Source organism: Vitis riparia, chromosome 6, assembly GCF_004353265.1.
Source record: "Vitis riparia cultivar Riparia Gloire de Montpellier isolate 1030 chromosome 6, EGFV_Vit.rip_1.0, whole genome shotgun sequence".
Classification (NCBI taxonomy): Eukaryota; Viridiplantae; Streptophyta; class Magnoliopsida; order Vitales; family Vitaceae; genus Vitis; species Vitis riparia.
Genome location: NC_048436.1, coordinates 17,292,874 through 17,298,873, shown reverse-complemented (window position 1 = coordinate 17,298,873; position 6,000 = coordinate 17,292,874). Strand labels below are relative to the sequence as shown.

The window sequence follows — 6,000 nt, the reverse complement described above, 5'->3', positions numbered from 1 at the left end:
TAGCTTATAAAGACTCCCTATAAAGAAGGTGACAACACGAACCTCCAATTATATGAACATTGTGTTTAATAGTGAGTTTGAACCCAAACTCAACTTTAGTTGTATTTATGAGTATATAACAACTTGCAAGTCATATTTATTACTCATCTACTCATTTTAAATCCTACAATGTGCATTGAATATAAGGTTGCGTCTTTTGATTGAGAACATTTGTGCTTGAATGTCTCAATTGTAAAATCCACTTTTTGTGAGGGCCGGTCTTATTCATTACAATTTGTGCTTGAGAAAGCTATTATGTGAGGATTTAAAGGATAAATCTAAGTAAATATAAAGGTTGTTGATTTTTGTTCAACAATTCTTAGAGAAAAAAAAATATATATATAAATTTAACGTGGTTTGATAGATTGCCCACATTTACAGGAATAGGAAATAAAACTTTCATTATATTTCAATTAAGGTTACATAAAAAGGTATTTATACTAATCCTCAGGTATTGAAATTTCAAAAATACCCCTGAACCGCACATTTTCAATCTATCATTCACCCTTAATAATAAAAATATAATATTAAATGGTAAATATTGTTACTCCATTTCGATATTTGTTTATTTTTTTTTATATATGTCTTTCGCTCAATATGAACCATATACTACAACAAAGGCTCATGGTAACTATTAGTGTTGGATCACGATCGAGCCTTCGAGCAGTTATCCTAGTGTCTCCTTCATTTGAACTTACCAAAAAAGGTATGTTTGAATGGTTTTAGGAAGACTTTTTTATGCTTAAGTTAGCGTTGAGGTTTTGTTTGAAATGGATTTCTTGGAAGAGTTTGCTTGTACCTTTAATCCTCATTCCTGTACCCCTTTATAGGATGAACCTTGTAACTTCCCTTAGGCCAGGCCATTATGACCTCTCTTTATTTCAATATTTAATCCGTAACATATCCTGCTAGCAATAACAATTTGTTGAGATATTAGGAATGCTTTCCTTATATCATTATTTCCTTATATCATTTAGTGTTGAGATATTAGGAATGTTTAGATATTAGGAAAGTTGAGATATTATGAATATTGAGATATTAGGAATATTGAGATACTAGGAATATTAAGATATTAGGAATATTGAGATATTAGGAAAGTTGAGATATTAGGATATTAGTTGTTATTTCCTTATATCATTATTTCCTTGTATCATTCTTTTCCATTTTTAGAATGGTGATTACCCTCTATATATACTCTGTACATGAACGAATGAAAGAATGAATGAAAAAAACTACAATTTATCAATTTGAAGACAATTGTTAGGTTGACCCACTGATGGTGTGTAGCAATCCATTCATGGTGGTTGACTTTTTGGACAACTATGATTGAGGGGATGATGTTGCTTCATAAGCACTTCATTGTTAGGGCCTAGGGGTATCTACCTAGACATTTTACTCCCAAGATACCCACAAGGACCTAAAAATTAAAGCGGGATTGAGGAAGCTTTTCGCATAGCGGATATACCTTCAAACTTTGGAGGAATCTAGGAGAGGATGTGGTTGGTTTGTATTAACATATTATTATTATTTACTCTTCCCCACCCCCTCCCCATTCCTCTCCATCTATAACTAAGTTGGATAAGTTAGACTTAACGTGACGTAGATAATGTGGGGCTGTCCCTCCACGTGTCCCTTTTAGTTTAAAATAAAATGATTTTAATATACGTTTTTATCAATATAGTTCAAAATTATTTAATATTTTAATTAACCCTGAGTAAATATAAATGTTTTTTTTTACTAATAGATATTGTTAACAAGTTAATTATTTCAAAAATTTATAAGATGCAAAACATTTTATATACAAAGGTAAAATCTTATTAGCAATTAGATTATGTATTATGCAGTAAGGTCTCCATTGCATAAAAATAATAAAAAATAAATAAACTATATTATTTCCTTATTTCATAAGAAACTCACATCCTAACAAATATTATCCAATAGAAAAAAATCATACATAGGCTAAAAAAATTTTGAAACACCTGTCAAGAAACTTCACTTTTGATTCCTAAATATATAAACATCTTATATACACCTTTGTACTAAATTGGAAAGAATAATATTTATTTGGTAATTGTTTTTTAGAACAGGTTTTTTGTTATCCATAACAAAAAAAATAGGAAATATTTCGTTATTTTCAATTGTTTTTTAGAGTTGTTTTAAAAAATAATTATAAACATATAAAATAATTAAAAATAAAATATTAGACATAAAAATTATTTATAAATATATTTAAAAATGAATACATATGAGAAACAATATTTTTTAAATATTTATTATCATATAATTATTTTTTATTAAGATGATACGAATAATAAATGGTAAATTAGGTTTTTTGGATATTAAAAATTTATTTTACACAGAATATAAAAAGTTCATCTAATATATACTTAATTAATTTAAATCGAATTAAATTGATTGAGCATTGAAAACGGTTGTGTTAAGATCGAGTTGCCCGTCATCTAGAATCAACTGTCCAAGATATTTATTAAATGTATTAGCAATCAACCCACCGACAGCCCAATAGTTCAAAAATTGGGCCGGTCGGCCCAGACTCAGCCCGTTATAATCTTTAGGGCTTCTTCACAAGAAGCCCCAGTTCTGTTTACCTCCATTATCTCTCCTATGATTATTTTTATAAAAGATGATTCAAATGATTATTTTCTTCAAAATTAATATATTTGCTGTATTGGTATCATATAATATTTGAGTTTCTAAGTACAAATCTTTAATTTCCTACTATGCCAATGCATTTTTACACATTTCTATAAGGTAGAAAAACAATTTTAAAAATAAAATGATATAAATTTGAGAAATTAATGACCAGTGTGACCAGTGACGGTGAGGGATAAAGAAGAGATTGATCAGGTATTACGTGGGGAAGTACTATCCAGTATGCACTTTAACTGCATGGCTATATCCACGCAACTACCATCATATGCATCCACGTGTACGGTTCATATCCTAGAAAAACGCTTTTAAGGATTATTCTAGAAAAAGTTTATAATATATTTTTATATTTAAATGATAAAAATTTTAAATATTAAAAAAAGTAAATATATTTTTTAAACTTATAATAAAAAATTTGATGATAATTTTAGAAAGTATTTTTATTATTTTTAATATTTAAAAATTTATATTATTTAAGTGTTAGAAAAGCTAAAAGTGTTTTTTAGAAAACTAATTGTTATAGTGTTTGATAATAATTTTAAAAAGTATTTTTATTATTTTTAATATTTAAAAATTTTTATTTAAGTATTAAAAATGTTAAAGATATTTAAATGTATTTTAATAATTATTTTGTATTGATTTTAAAAAATATTTATATTATTTTTAATACTTAAAAAATAAATATTTTCGAATGTTAAAAAATAAGGAAGTTTCATCATTCTTGATTTCTTTTCCCTCTCTTGAATTTGCATCCTCTTTGCTTTTGGTTGCTGGGAAAGTGTATTATGCATGCAGCACTTGTAAGTGGTTTTCTCGTTAAAAACGAAACGGGGCCCTGTAAGTGGGTTTTCTTGTTAATTTTCTGGCCCCACTATTCTCAGCAACCAAACGGGGCCTAAACACGAACTGTGGTATGAGGTTTTTAAAATATCATTTTTCATCACTCAATCCTTTTCTTCAGCGATTTGAATCTCCCGTTTTGTCTAGAACACTGATCTGAGTGCTTCTCAATTTGAATCATTTGCTTATTTCTTTCTCCTTTTCCTTGTATATTTGCAGATGCGGCATGTACCCTGACTTGGGGTCCTCAGAGAAAGCTACCACAGCTGCAACCATCATCATCACCGGGGTTGCACCAGCGAAGATGTACCTACAAATACAAAAATTAAACATTCTTCTGTTTTTGCATATTTTCTTGGAAATCAACGAATTAATGGTTCTTTTACTACGATTTTTGGCAGGTACTCTGAGGGATCGGAGATGAGCCTGGAAGGAGGGAAAGGCTGCAAGTGCGGAAATAACTGCAACTGCGATCCATGCAACTGCTAAGGCGAATCAATAAGAAGATGGGAACGGTGCCTCAAGTATCTATGGTCTATATAAATAAGAGAAGATGAAAAAAAATGGAAGGTGATTCCTGGTTGAGTCACTGTGATTAGTTGTTGTGGATGTAAGGTCGGTTAAAAATAAGGCAGCCATGGGGGTTTGCGGTTTCATGGCTAGTGTCACACCCCTGAAGTTCATACTAAATTTTTCACGAGTGCGTGGTGCTAAGGACCTTTCCTTAGCCAACCTTCCTTCCCAGCGTTTAGAAAAACAGAGTAAAAGCACAACAGTAAATCAATAGGGACAAACGTTTACAGGAAACCTTTCCCAACTTGTATTAATTTACTCTACAAGACAAAATTGTTTCATCTGAACCAAAGTACAATGCTCACATCCAAGCATTACGAGAAGGAATCCTATCCCAACTCTCTCTCTCTTTCAAGGCTGCAAGAGCCCTTTTAAAAGACTCAAGTTGCAGTTACATATTTGAATTTCCAAATTCAAATATTGGAGCCAACTTGGTGTTATGCAACTGGCCAGAACCGCCCATAACTGCCCTGCATAACCACCCACCACCCAAATAGTGGCTTGCACATGGACCACCCACTTGCACCAACCATCAGCCCTCAACCAACTACAAGTCAAATGGTTGCTTGACTTGATCACTTGCTGTCTAAGCTAGCTGCTACTAGTTAGCTGCACTACCATCTCCTCAAGCCTTGCTCACCAAGCTGTTGGAGAGTCCCCCTAACAAGTTGCCTCCTTCCCCGCAAGGTGCCTCTTGTGATCGGGTGCCTATCAACATGTCTTTGATCAAGACCTCTGATCTAAGCAGCATGCACCAACCAGCTGACCAGGTGTCTGGTGCATCAATGTGCCTTCCCCACAGTAATGTGTGAGCCCGTGCCATGTTTAGGTGCCCATGGCTTGGGCTTGTTGCTTGCTTCCCCTCTCAGGTCCAGCTTCCTAGCAACAAGTCATGACATTGAGCCCATGGTTGATTCATCTTGGTGCACAGGGCATTGCGCCCCTGTGCTGTGCGTAAGCATCATGGTGCAAGTCGGCTATTGTTTTGGTGCCCCATCAGACCATGGCATTGTACCTATGGCTTCATCAACTGGTTCACCGCACAAGGCTTAGGCGCCCTCGTGCCTGCGCAGGGAGGAGGTAGGCCGCACTAGGCCCCGTGCCGTTGCGGCCACGGGGTGCACACCACAATGTCGTGGAGCCCATGCATGAGTGCTCGAGTCGCGTCTGTATGTCTTAGGCACGCCCAAGTCCGTGCCATGGTGCTCCTTGGTACGGTCAAGGCTTCCCTTGGTGCTCCCTCCTTTGAGTCACCTACCCTTCTTAAAGAGCAATACGAGTCGTTTTCATTGTTTTTAGAAGAGACATCAAAATGCCTGAGGAAACATAATGGAATAATAAATAATTATAAATTAAAATTGCAAAAGTCCCTCAGCCTTCATCTGCACCACCTAAGTCAGGTGTGCGCGTGATGCCCATCTGGTGCACACGCGGTGCGCGTCTGGCTCGCCCACGGTGCGCGCACGGGTGCGTGTCTGGCTCGCTCGCGGCCTCCTCACTTAACCTCTAGAGTTTGAACCACCAAACCTCCAAGTTTTCCTTGCTTTCAGCCTAGGCTCTCGTGGGTGTAAGGCCTACACATGAGGCATTTTCCTCCATGGTTAAGTCAAGAGGCTAAGGAGCTGATGGCTAGCTTCTAAGTGACTTTGTAATATTATAATGTGTTTGTGAGTCTGGTGCATGTATGATGTATGGAAGGAGGGTTTGAATTGTATTTTATACGAATAGCTCCTTTCAGTCACACTCTCATCTTATCTGTGCTACCTCTGTGAGGTTTCGATATTTGACTTTGTGGGTGCTTCTGAACCCTGTTTTGGTTAGCATTTCAAGGTGGGGCGCCATGCATTATAGAGCAAAGAGAACATGGGGTCTGTTTTGTTG

At 35.2% G+C, this 6,000-nt stretch overlaps 1 long non-coding RNA gene across 1 annotated transcript; it reads left to right on the top strand.

Annotated features, from left to right (window-relative positions):
- Nucleotides 1–3,606: 3,606 nt before the first annotated feature.
- Nucleotides 3,607–4,093, top strand: LOC117915638. The gene is made up of 2 exons (XR_004651427.1): nucleotides 3,607–3,852; nucleotides 3,948–4,093. It is a non-coding gene; the product is annotated as an uncharacterized LOC117915638 (long non-coding RNA).
- The last annotated feature ends 1,907 nt before the right edge of the window (nucleotides 4,094–6,000 follow it).